This window comes from Silurus meridionalis, chromosome 23 (assembly GCF_014805685.1).
Source record: "Silurus meridionalis isolate SWU-2019-XX chromosome 23, ASM1480568v1, whole genome shotgun sequence".
In the NCBI taxonomy this organism is placed as follows: domain Eukaryota; kingdom Metazoa; phylum Chordata; class Actinopteri; order Siluriformes; family Siluridae; genus Silurus; species Silurus meridionalis.
The window spans coordinates 15,078,672-15,093,132 of NC_060906.1; the positions used below are offsets into that span (position 1 = coordinate 15,078,672).

At 36.3% G+C, this 14,461-nt stretch overlaps 1 protein-coding gene across 1 annotated transcript in view; it reads left to right on the top strand.

The window, feature by feature from the left end:
- The first annotated feature begins 6,488 nt into the window (after positions 1–6,488).
- The window catches only part of LOC124377281 (kelch-like protein 29), a 168,599-nt gene continuing 160,626 nt past the window's right edge, over positions 6,489–14,461 (top strand). Inside the window, exon 1 of the mRNA XM_046836696.1 lies at positions 6,489–6,852. The gene's annotated coding sequence lies outside the window, so the exon portion shown is untranslated. The remainder of the gene's footprint in view (positions 6,853–14,461) is intronic.

Here is a 14,461-nt window from a genome sequence, read left to right on the forward strand (position 1 = left end):
GCAATGTGAAATAAATGAACTTAAAGTGTTAATTAGAAATGTAAAACGAACACTGGGGTTAAGGCAGCTGTATTCTTGGGTGTTTTACCCTTCAGGTTAAAATAAAAAGTGGGCCAGAATTAAATGACTTTTTTTTTTTTTTACATTATTAAATTTTGAGGTTTGCATTTATATATGAAAGATTATGTTATGTTCATTTTGCCCTAAGGTACATGAATTCAAATAAAAGAAGAAAAAGAAATTGCTGAGTGGATTTTTTTACCCCAAAATATTCAAATAATAAACCCATTTAAGAAGCTAAGAATCCCTTATTCTATTCTAAGTATCTAGTAAGAAATAATGTAGCAAATTCAGCAGGGAAAAGGGAACATACACCTATAAACTAAAGCGAATAACACAGAGGAAGATGCCTATTTGTTACTAATAATGCTACTACTGTCTTTTTTTGCTGCAAACTGAACTGTAAAAACACTTTCAGAGTCTTTAAACACTTCGGTTTGCACATCACTCTCCAAAAATGCATTGAATCGCACAGGACTCGATAAAACACTGAGTCTTAGCACAGACACTTAACTTGCACAGACTAAACAAACACTCAGTTTTTTTGCATTTAGTATTTTGTAGTATTTATTGCATGCCTTATTGCCTATGTTTGGGATACTGCTGGAAGCTCTAAATTGCTATCTATCTATCTATCTATCTATCTATCTATCTATCTATCTATCTATCTATCTATCTATCTATCTATCTATCTATCTATCTATCTATCTATCTATCTCGTTCTATCTTTCTATCGTTCTGATCGAGTGTACATCTCTTACAATTTTAGTATGTCATCGAAATAAGTCAGAATTGATGTTAAGTCAATCAAGTCCATGGAATTAGTCTTAATTTCAACTCTACAGAATGTGGACACTGCATTGGTTGAATGCACTATTTAATGATGTTTGCTGAGCTCACAACCATTTGGATTCTCTAAGAACACAGCAGGTCATAACTGCTGGTTATGACACAGGGATGCTCCTTTCCTGCTGCTGGGGTCTCTCCATGGTTATTTATCTTTCTTTTTTCTACTCCTTTTCCTTCCTGGTGCCACAACAGAAGCTACTCAAATCGAATCCAGGATGTCACTAAGTGCTGACCTTTTATTTAGTACCACATATTTTCCAAATTCATAATGGTCCATCACTATGTTGAATTTTGCAATGCATTCTGGGCAAATTCTGCCACTGAAGTATTATTTTGGTCTCTTTAAAGAGGTCATTAAAAAAAAACTTGAGTTGAGGCATAATTGAAATGGCTCTTAAGATTACAGAGATTACGCCAAAGAGCCATAGAAAGAGCTAATGACCAAGTGTGTGTTACAAAAATAATGGATGGGTGGATTTTGGAGAGCAGATGATCTCCAGAGGATTAATTGATCTCTTTGTTTATGTATGCATGTAAGTTTGTATGTATGAATGTATGTAAAGGATCTCTGGTAGGTTTTTTCATATTTTTTCCAGTTTGTGCTTCTGGTCTTGCAATTAAAAGTGTTTCAGCATGAGCCCTCCAATCTTTTCCATTATCTTTCCCAGAGGATCTTGTTATGTATTCCTTTTATCCTAATTTTGACAGACATAAATTTCACTAACGATGCAACGATCAGCTGAATGTTGAACAACAGTGGAGCAAATTATTTTTGGACTTCTTTAAAAAATATTTTTATCTTTTAGAATGCACTTTTTGCACAAATTCTATGGAAGTTCATAACATAATAGCTGATATTTTCTCAGCTTTTTCTGCTCAAAGTTGAGAAGGTCAGGCATCTGTCATGCAACATATACACCCTTCTTTTATCAATCATTCTAGTCTTAACCAGATGCAATAATGAGACTTTAATCAGAAAAACAACACTCAAGATGCAAGATAATGGACCCAGTGGAGGCTGACAGTGATTTCAGGGGATTTTATAAAAAAGTTCACAGAAGGCTTTTAGACAAATTGCCTTTTGCCGGACTTTATTAAATGGCACACAAATGGTTTTGAAGAAATGGAAAAAAAAACCTGATTATTTAATGATTCCCCCCCTCACACACACACACACACACACACACACACACACACACACACACACACACACACTCTTTAAAAAAAGTTTAAAATTTACTTACATTTGTACTAGTTAAAATAGAGCGCAATCGGTTCCTACAACTGAATATATTCCCTATATTTCTAAATATTTATTTTATTTATATTCATACTCACTCTCATTAACTACAGTCTAAAAAACTAGTGTTGCATTTAAATGAAATTACGGCTAGCAGTTTAAGGCAGACTAATGTATTTTCAGTATTTTCCTATATATTGACGCTAACTAACTGCTTCCTCATATCTACAACAGACGTTTTGGCTGCTGTGGCTTTGTTTTTGCTTTTCAAGTGGTCAATTATATGGTCAGTGAACAGTATTATTGAGGCCTCATGATGACAGTAAATTGGTGAGAGAATGTGTGTGTGCTGTCTTAGCCCTCTCACACCCTTTTGTCAATACCCAATTATCCTCCCTGTTGCCTCTTCCCACTGATAGCAAATTCTGAAAATAGCAATGTGGAGCATTGTCTCCTAATTGCAGCTAACACTACTCACTTGCTGTATTGATCATATATTAGAGGCTCCTCCTACGCAGCAGAGGCTGCCTGGAGCCATGGTGAGGATTAGGGGTTGTCTAGTCCATTCTCCAATCACCATCACAAAAGACGTCCATTAGTGTGCATTCACACGACGCTTTTTGGAAAGTATCCTTAAGAAACACACTGAGGGCCTTATGCGCTAGACAGATGGACTCCTTGGCTTTTTAGTCCATGTCTTCTGAGAATCAGATTTATCAGAAGTCCAAGCTCAGAGGTTGCCTGGTTATTATTTTCTGTGCTTGCACAATATAGTTGCCTTTTCTAAACTATAGAAAATGTGTTGTTTCAAAATGTGTTGCCTTTCCTCTGGTCGGGTTTTTCTGGAGTGTACCTTAATGTATTTTTTCTTCAGCACTCAGTTTCCAATGCACCTATTGTAGCACATACTGTAATAAACCTTAAGGCACTCATTTGAACTATAATGTGTCCAACAATTCAAGAGCTGTAGAAATTAGATTGTGAAGCCATTTCAGTGATTACTAGTGCTCAGCATCATAATAGCATGGTCTCTAATAATGCCTTCCTCTGAAGGACTCTTTGATTCAATCACGAGGTTAACTTTAAATGAGCAGTTTAATCCCTTGGTGCACACTTTAGAAAGGCAGTACAGAGGCAAGTCTGTACTGATCCTGGCAAGGCCATGTTTGATCCCAGAAGGGCCATGTGCAGGCCACAACTGGCCAGTTTCATTGGAACATGCTGGTTGTGAGGTCTCCTAGAATGTGCTACATACAGAACCAATCTGTCGCTTCACAACCCTGTATGGCTATTTTGGCAAAATGTGATGACAGGTTTCAGTCAAATGAGCCAACATGCACTAGCCTTTTCCTTGTAGTACTGATGTAATGCTGCAATGCAATATCAACTCACTACAATACACAAAGATCCAACTCCCACTATGCTTTAGAAATAATAAGGCTTTGTGCAGTAGAAACTCTAATAGAAGCTATTTTCAGTCGATGTTCATGCTGCTATCATAAGTATCTTGTCATAAATATTCTGATAGTACGCTGTGCTTCATCAGGAAACCATGTTCCCAAATACAAAGTAAGTAAATACAAAGTAAATAAATATGCATTGAGCTAATAATATTCATTATCTGTCATTAATAGTCTGCCTTCATTTCTGTATCTAAACTGGCATGCCTCATTGCTCTCAGCGACTGAATGCCAATGAGCCTAATATCTAGGCTCACAGCAAGAAGTCTGAAAGACAAGAAAGGATGCTATGCTTCTTGGCAGTGTGTTCCTTCTGCCTCATCACTCAGTTGCCAATATGTATTCAAGGTGACTTGGATATTTTACCATCCATTTATGAAGTTGAATGTGTCATGAAGTAATTAGTTGTGCTCTACACAAGGTTTCTGAATTAAGGACACAGAATCATTTCCATGTATTAAGCTTAAAACTGCTTTTTAGATCTTTAAAGTCAAAGAAATACTAGGCTTGGGGAGGATGTCTTTAAGGGTATCTGCAAGCATGTCCCTTGTTAATGCACAGAGCTCAGTGTGGGGAAAAGTGCCATGTGAGCAGGTGAACAGCTCAGATACAACTTTCCCCAGTGACCAATTATCCAGAGCTGTTTGTCCACATGGTGGAATGGTCTGTGCTCATGTGGGGGTCAGCAATTTGGATGTTGTTGGATCTATTTCTTTCCCAGATGTACAGTCTTTTAAAGGTTATGCTAAACACAGGTTGGCTTATGGAGTGTATTTGGAAATAAAACTTTAATAATCTGCCTTCAAATGTTTTCTGTCTAACACCTAGGCAGAGGTGAAACTCACACTCTCATACGCATGCACAAACACAGACAATACCTTGCTCTGTGGTAAAGCCATAGAATACCTGCCAAGGTCAGGTGTAAAAACATGTTCAGGTCAATTGAAGCCCAGAAGAATGCAGTGTACCACATCCTCCAGGCCCCTGGAGCTCTCCAAACCTCACTGAGCTGCATACATACACAGGGTTAGGCAAAGATACATCCAAATGTATTAAAAAAACAAACAAAAAAACACCAAATACCTTAACTTGATGTGTATCAAAATAAACTACAAAATAAAGTAGGGACACCATGTATCAAAATAATATTTTTTGTATTTCAAAAATATTAATAAATACTTTTACAAGGAAGTTTGTGAATGACTCTTAATTGTATCATAATTTAGTTACTTGGTGTTTGGTAACGAAGGGCTACTTTGCATCAGCAACACTGACTCAATGACAAACAAGTCATTCATAAGAAGGCAACTGATGGCACCTGAATTCATAACAACTAGTTAGTATTAATTAATCATTTGATGGTTAATCGTACATATAATAATATGTTATGTGTCAGGCACTCATTCATGCAATGGTATGCAAAATCATGATCCTACTAAGCTACTTCAATTGGGGTACAATATTCGGTAATCAAATATTTATTTGTCAATCACCGGACACCTATTTGGAAGTGACACCTACTGAGTATGCACCAATCAGAGGCTGCATTTTTATGATGTCATCATGTAGACTTTAAATAAAAAAATCTTAAAACTACAAAATATACATTGTAATTTGATACACAATATGAAGCCATTTTCATCAACCCTATCAAATACAAATTACAAAATTCTATTTTATATTTAAAATACGTATTTGAAATACATATGCATCATAAATACTGCCCATCCTCTGCATCTACATAAAATTTAAAGGATGCAACTGAAATACAAGGCAATAGTAAACATCTGTTTCCAAGGTGGTAAATTAAAGTATGATGGAAAATTGACAGTCTTTGTACTTGATAATTCATAACAAGGTATCTTTAATATTTATCATTTTGTGATGTATTATATATGTGCCATCCATGTGTTTAGAGACAGGTTTCTAATATGAGTTCATTGAATTTGGCCTGCAGGTTTTTACAATCTTTAGATTCTGAGTCGATTGGGGTTGTTTATTTTTCTCCACTTTCATAAATTTTAGGTTAATAAAAGTAACTCAGTATCTCTCATCATTAAAAACAGTACATGAGTAAAATGTTTTCATTTCAACAACTGTTTTAATGTCTGAAAGTCAGACATGTAATTAACTTTCCTAATGTTCAGTGTCCATAAACAGCAATCTTTCTTGTTCATCTTTACATTTCTATTATGTTTATATTAAAACATGTCGAAAAGTCAATAAAAAGTAAATATTTAATTTAATAGACAGTGTTTCGTAATTGTGACAGGTGGTGTAACAAATTCATTCTGAAAGTTTATCCAGAGTTTTTCCCAGGTACAGTTGGTGCAAGGCCTTAAATATATTTTGGTTGTTTATCCCAGGACATAATGCACACTCATATTCACACACTTATTCACACCTAGGGGCAATTAAAAGTCCATAATCCACCATGCAGAGAAACTCGTAACCTGCATTCAGGATCGAACCCAGTAACCTGGAGCTGTGAGGCAGCTATATTTTGCCCCATAACTCTAACTGAATTATTATTAATATTTAATCATTATTAATATTTATGGGTGCTGTCTGAAGATAGGGATGGTTAAGGCCTCTGTAGAGACTCACAGGGAACATCAGTGAACAAAAGAAAATATCCAGGCAAAATATTATTGTTCAGAGTTTGAGACTGGGTAAAATTCCTACCGGCGCCTGTCTGTGAATGAGTCTTAAAGAAAGTGTGGAATGTGCTTGTGAAGTTTATCTGCACAAAACTAACTTTGAGAAAAGTGTGCATAAGATCGTGCAGCCTCGGGTCTCATTGGCGCCGTTAGAACACTAGAGTTGCGCTTGCGGCCTTTGGCCTGCAGGCGGCGCCGACGCCAGCGTGCGCGCGCAGCCCCCGAGCGGACAGTGCGAGGGGAGGAGCGGAACCGGAGTTAAAGTAGCCGCGCACGATGATGCGCGTGAGAGACACGGAGCAAAGCTTTCTCGCTCGGGCATCTCCAGGTTTCGGACTGGGGGTTGAAAGATGAAAAAGCCCTGCACAGCAGCACTGTCTGTCAACTTCGGCGTGGCGTCGTGAAAGACGTGCACGAGCCACCGGCGACGGGAAGCGCTGAGACTGGACAGCACGCGCCCGGGGGAGGGGGGTGTACTTTGTGCCGCGCAGTTAAAACGCACTGAATGAAGAGAGCGCGCGCACCTCCGTGCGACGGGAGCAAAACAAGGACGAGCGCAGCGGCTTCAGGGCGACTTCAGGAGGTGAGGCGACATCCCTGATTAACTGCTAGTCTGGGCTTCGGGTTTTTTCTCTCTCTCTTTGCCTGACCGATTGTCAGGGCTTGAACAGAAGATGCTCGTGCGGGTTTCATTTGCAGCGCCGGCTATTTGTCCGCGCGTTCATAAAGAGCACCGGCGCTCGTGCCATCCTCCCCAGATGTCATCATAACCGCGCGGGGTGTGCGGCTTCCGTGCGGCGCGCATGCGCATCATTCTTTCAGCCGGCTGGCAGGACAACTAACTTAGTGTTTTGATTTTGAAATCCGACATGCTTGTCTCGTTATTTGTGTATTCGCCAAGAAATAAGAAATAAAATAAAAAAGAAGCGAGAGTAACACTATAATAGTAGAAACAAGCAAATATAAATGCTAATAATAAATAAACATGACTAGAAAAAAGTTATATGAAACATCAGATGTGTGATGCTAGTGCGCATTTGAGTCCTGTTTATTTTCCTACATAAAATAGAGTAGATTGGATTTCAGAATAATACTGTATATCATTACTCAGGTCCTTGCATCCCTGATTTACTTTGTTTCAAACTTATTTTGTTTTATGATCGTGTCTTATTAGTGCGTCTCCAAAAAGGTGTAAAAGGTAGAACCTGGGTTCTGTTTCCACTTCACATCCAATTCCTTGGGATTTATGTACACAATAGGAACTTTTAAAGTGACAAAGGCAGTGGCTAAATCTCACATTATGTCCCACACTACAATCTGGAAGCATCCCTGCGTTTTTCAGGCGATCCGTTTTTATTTAGCTTTTTCTATAATTGATGGCAGGCATTATGAGGACATTCATCACTACTGTCATTCAATCTTTTTTCTTTCTGGTGTTCACCAATAAAATCGACTGCACTTAATTGCACAGCAAAAGTTGCATAGGATCCAGATGGGCGTGCGGAACTCAAGATGTCTGGTAATGAGAGCGTCTGTAGTGTACCAGCTGAAGGACAGAGAATGTCTCACACAAGACAGAGCGTTCGGGCTGGCATAATCTTTGTAATGTCACATTACATCATGTCGTACTATCCCGTTCCTTCACACGTCGAGGAACAGGTACAGATGTATAGCTCATCTCTCAGTGGAATTGCAGTGCTGTCATATTGCTTGAGAAGGAGGCAGAGGGATCTTACACCTGCACTAAAAATATTGGAAAATCTATCAGGTTACATAGGCATGGGAAAGATTAAAGGCTTCTGGCACGGATATCTCCGAACACACTAGTGGATCTGATCCTGCTGAAGTGAGAGTCAACAAAGAGCCTATTAACTCAGGCATGTAAAACATACACACACACACACACACACACACACATTTATACACAGATCTATTAATACTATTATTTGTAGTATTTCTAGGTATTACGGTGAAGACTCATGCTGCACGGTTGCACATGTTTGTCCAGACTTTCTGTATTGTAAGGCGCATCGAGCAGGAGCTGAATAGACAGTCTATAACCTAATTATAATCTTTTCTGCTTTGAGATTCTATTTGAATAATGAAAACTCTGTGACTAAATATCATACATCTAAGAATGTTTACTGACAAAAGAAAAATTGTTTGGTTGATGTGACCACATTTAATCTTTTTTGAACTTTTTTCTGTTTATTTTGGTTACTGAGTAGATATTGAGCGTTAATCAGCTTTATTCCCATTTTATTCCCGTTTAATGTGTATTGAACTTAAACGTGATATTTCCTGTTAGTTTTAAAGCAAATATAGACAGAGATACAAATCACTGCATGTTCACAAAATGTTGCTGTTCTATCCAGAGGAAATAGTTCTGAAATTTACTTGTGTATTTAAGTCCCGATAAGGATAAGGTTCATCACTGCTTGAAAGAAAGCAGTGATAATATCGTGCTACATATAGAGGCTTGTGCTGTAAACAGGGATGACATCATCATTGGCAACAGGCGGTTGCTTGGATTCATACATTTAGATCTCAGTTATTATAGATGATACAGAACATTATTATAGTTATAAAATATACAGAACGTGATTATAATTGTAGAATATACATAACATGGTTTTACATGAAAGAATATACAGATCATGATTAGAATTATAGAATATGCAGAACATGGTTAGAATTTTATTCCGGTTTTTTTTTTGCCAATAATTTTTCTGATATGATACATTATACACAATCACCACTAACTTGCAGCTAGAATAGACCTTGCTTTTTTATAAGCCATGTTTTAGAAGAACCTGCATGACAGCGTGACTGCATTTGCAGAATATTATTATAGAAGCAAAAATGTCCTTAACCTTAATGTCATGGCCTCTTTTAGTCTTTCTTCATGCTTTTTTGATAAAAACCATAAGCATGGATTTAAACGCACCTTCATTTTCACTGTGTTTATTCAGTTTTAATATAATGTATTGAATTAGTTATTTTCTGCCCCGGATATGACATCGAAAGTGGAACAGAACTGCACAGCTTTACTGCTTTTCTAAAAATCCTGTCAGGTCATATATATATATATATATATATATATATATATATATATATATATATATATATATATATATATACAGAATTTAAAAATTCTATTAGGTAGTGTAAGCGGGTTGTTTTTTGCATTTTCAAAAGGAAATTTACAAGAGTTTCATTAACCCTGGCTGGTCTGTGCTTAAGAGGATGCATTAAAAAACAACTCCTGCCGATCAAACCCGGTGAGGAAACAGAAATCTTACTGTACATGGCATCTAGACGGCAGTGAAACAGATGATTTGAAGATCACACCCACTGTAATTCTGGATCATAGGATATGTGCTAAAGCCAGACATTTGAACCTGCTCAATGCCATTGAACATTAATTTTATAAAATTAAGCAAAATTCAAATTAAGTCTAGAATTAATATGCAAAATATGCACAATGGCCAGAACTAAAGGACTAATAAAATCTATAATGTAGAAGAGGCAAATGGACATTAACAAACTGCACTGTTTTGAAATGTTTAAGAGCTCTTGTATTTTTTTGTTGCTGTTTTACAAGGAGTTTATCATGATTCTAGTCAGACACACGACTAGCCTTGCTACTATCAGTTTATTTCCATACAGCGCATTAATTTTTTATGTGGATTGCTGCTGCTCAGTGCATGGCTTGAATGTGTTGGGTACTGGTCTTATACCTTTAGGATACTGGAGAAAGTGGAGAAAAGGGTTTGTGAGTACACAGTGTCACAGTGAAAACAGAAAGCCATGTTTAGCTGCATCTGTAACTCATCATATTGCATTAGGTATGTACTGATATTAGATTTCCTATATTGGAATATCGCGACCTTTCATAGTTTACAATCTGAACGAGATATTTATTTTAAAAAACGGCCGCATTGCTAAAACAAAATTCCTCAGTCAGCGGTAGGAGTGACATTTCTGCCTTCCACATTTTTCAAACTCTCACAAAACTGTCATACCGTGCACAGAATTATAGAATGGCTTCTCTGAGACGGATACATAAAACGCCGCAATGTTGACTCCTAATTTGTCCAAATTAAGGATTCTTTGCCAAACAGATGTTGCCTTCAGATATCAAGAGAATACATTCTGCCTGAAGATTCTGTCTCCAGGCAGCTGCTTCTGCATCCAAATCGAATAAATTGTCCATAGGAACAGATTCTCTAACGTGGATATACAATAGATTAACCAAAAATGGGGTTTGTTCTAATATGAAAGTTCTTAAATACAGGGAGGCGTGAGGTGGTTCACACTGAAATCTTTAATTGCATATCAATTTGCTCACATCTCACTGGCCTGTTTTTTTCTCCATTTTTGAATCTAATAAGACAGATAATGCAGCTTGTCAAATTAGAAAAGAGAAACAGCAAAGTCCTCTGTTTTAAAGACTCTTCAGTGTGCAGACTGTAACAAAGTGCTGACACAGGAGACTTCTTACATAAATGTTAATTAAAAACCTTCGTACAGAAATATTTGTGAATCTCTTTGATAAATAAAGTACATTGTTTTCAAAATCCGTTTTTATATTATTAGGCTTAGATGTCTCCGTGAATGAGTTGTAACAGGAACGACCCCTAGCGCCAACGTTCATTCATTTAAACCTGAGTAAGAAACACAGCTACAGTGCTACAGTCAGTGCCTTACTACTACAGAGAATTTATAAACAACTTCAGAGCAATCAGATTTCAACAGTGCTCCTGAATAATGCAGTATCACTGTTAGAGCATGGCTATAGTAAAAAAGCAGCATGGGGTGCACTATACTTGTTGAATGTCCTGAAGTTCCCAGCAGGGTGTCGGGTATCTCAGCTTATCTGAGTTTCGAAATACAGCCAGGTTCTCACTTTAAAGGGAAAATGAACACTCTTTATTTTTTTCCATAATTGAAAATGAAATAAAAAAATGATTAAAAATATAATTTTTTATTTTTTTTGCATGACCCTCAATATGGTCCCCAGGAGAACGGTTCAGATGGAAACAGGCTGTCAGATGTAGTTGGAAAAGAAGTGATGCTGAGGCTTGTTATGCACTGGGGCATTATGTAATAATTTATTTGGCAAGTAAATAATTGAATCAGGCCTCAAGGATAACAGCTCCATCTAGGGCAAAAGTGCGAGCTCAGGTGGAAGCTCACACAGATGATTTATGATTTTCCGCTATGCGCTCGGCCTCCATGGACAAATACGGCGTGGTCTGGAAGATAGCCACAGCGCACTGGCTTTCAGGGCTCACTTTTACCAATTAAATATGGTTTCATCTAAATGTGGTTAAACTCATCACCATGTAAACGAGGCTGTAAGAACTGGTTTCAGGGAAACACATCTGTTTTGTGGGAAATAAAAAAGGCCTAAAAGTGCAATAATAAATAAATAAAAAATAAATAAATGGAAAGGAAAATAATTTTTGTATCTGTGTTCTTGATTGTGTAGATAAAAAAACAGAATTTTAAATAATAAACCTTGGGCCATTTGTTTGTTTATTATGTAGTGAATGTAGTAATTAAATTGTTTCTGGCTTTTGGCTCTTGAATGTAACCTAATCAGAAAAATCTAATTACAATTAATTTTCTCATATAATTATGGGATGACTAATATTAGTGATTTTATATTAGAAAATCTATACTGTATTAAACAATTTAACATGAACTTTTTAAACTGTGCAGTATTGCTGATTTTTATTTATATATTCAAATATAAGACATAAAATTCATTATTAATACATGAATTATTCATTTCTAATGCTGTGCGTGCAGCTTGAAATGTTTAATTATTTTAAAGGTCACTAAAAGGAAAAAAAAAATTATATTTTGATGAATTCTATTAGCAATAGATTATTTAGGCTCAGCATTGTATGATTATCTAGCAGCAGTGTTCAATACCTCTGTTAGCCCAGAAAAAATAGATGTCTACCTCCTTGTGAAGAAGTCATTACACAGCATTGTTTGAAACTGAAACCTTGTAATTCTACTTTACAAGCATTTTTTTTTTTGTCTGAACACTGCTGCTGCAGAAATGCTCATTTTCACCACCATGGATATGGGATTTTAAATGCTATGTTAGCAGGATAGTGTTAATTTTCCGCATGGGCCGTCAAGCTGCTGTAACTGCTGGTGTTTCACCACAAAAACATAAACTAGTAGACACTTGTAGTCATGCTCGATTCAATATATTCATATGTCCAAAAAGTAAGGAACGAGTCGTAGTTATCTGAGTGTGTGTGTGTGTGTGTGTGTGTGTGTGTGTGTGATTTATCTAATATGTAATAATTGTAATAATATGTAATAATTGTTTAATAAATGTTTTTTCTTAAAATATACACAATATATTTAGAAATTTACCAAATGTACTGTTTTAATAAAAATTCAGTTGTTCCCCAAAACAAACTATATTCATTTTAAATGAAAAAGATTTAGCTTATTAGAGAATGTTCCCTCTAGAAGATGGCAAAACTGTGCAAGACTCATTACTGTTGAGAATTTAAAAACATAATTTAGATTTAATTGGTTTTGGCTGCTGCAGTGTTTATTGTAATTATTATTATTATAAATGAGTAAAAAGAAAGAAAACCAGACTGAAAGTGTATTTGTGTATTTACACGTAGTAATCGATGGATTTGCAGCATTCGTTTTCCTATGGCATGGAATGGTACTTGCACTGTAAACACAGAAGAAAGGAAGCACATCTGGTCACTGGTACCACTGCCATGCTGAACTAAAATAGCATGGTACAGAAAATTGCATGTTGCAACCTTTATTTAGAAGTGCTACTGGCATCAGCAGCGTCGTGCATGTGGGAGAAAGGCAGCCATGTCCACTGCTATAGGAAACAGGCCACTGAAATGAAAGTGGTGTGAAGTAGAGTGTGTGACGCTGAGCGTAACCTCAGCTGAAATAGAACCTCGTTCTAACACCTCACTGTAACACACCGGAGACGAGCTGAAAGCAGTGTAATTACTGCTCAAATCTGCTGCTGAAAATAGAAAGCTTAGGTGTAAAACCAGGAAAAAAAACAGCTTCTGTTAGAGATGCTGCTTAATAATTCTGCACCTCCTAATAGCTGCCTAATAGGAAATTTCCTTTTTTTTCTTTCCTTTAAATAAGTTGCACTTATTTTATGTCTATTATATGGATTTTAATTGCATAATTAAATGCCCTGACCTTAAGTATGTAATCAAATAATTATATTCATTAAGGTTTTTTTTTTTTTTTTTTTTTTTTACTGTAATACATTTTTTCCCTCACAATACTTTTTTTTTGATAAATGTAAATTAATTTTTCTCTGTGCATGTGTTATAGACACAGCAGGGAAAAGTGGACCTCTCAGCAGCACTGCATATCAGGTTGTGTGCATTTCGCTAGTGAATTTATTTTTATTTTTTTTCAGTATTTTCCCTAATCAAGGTCATTTTTAAATCTTTGCCTGTTTTTTTGAAGAAAGGTCTGCTTGAGTAAATTAAGTGAAAGTGAAACCTTATTAATGGTTCATCTTTATCTCAGGGCCGGTAATTGGTCTCTGGTGATTGCCAAGAATTGCGATTAAAGAAACGCCATTAAATCGTGTGTATTATTTCTGCAGTTCAGTTCATCCTCCCGATAACGCTTCTAATTAATTGATAATTGCGAAATTGATTTACGGCCTGAGTTGTGTTGACAGTAAAAAATAAGGACTGAACGAACAATAAATGCAGCTTTTAGATAAAGAACTGGTCTCACTTATTAAAATTTACGTGTAAAGCAAATCTGTCCAATCTTTTGGCTGCACATCAGCACGTTAAAAAAACAAAAAACAAAAAAACAGAATTTAGTTTGTATAAAAAGGTCATGCTTGAAGAGAGGAATGGTCGATTCTTTTTGTTTTTTGTTTCTCCAAAATGATGTTTTCATGGTAAGAAATCGACCATACTATTTCATTACTGAGTTCATTTGACGTAAAAAGATCTCATCCCCTGATGTACAAAAACGAACGATAGGAGCAAGATAGAGGGATCAGAATTGCATAAGATAAAAGCAATGAGGGAGCAAATGATTTTGTAAAGAAATAATTGGAAACTATTGCTGATTTTATGGAAAAGTAAACATGATTATTTGTTATTGAATTGCATTCTGGAGTAGAGAAAAGCATGTATGGG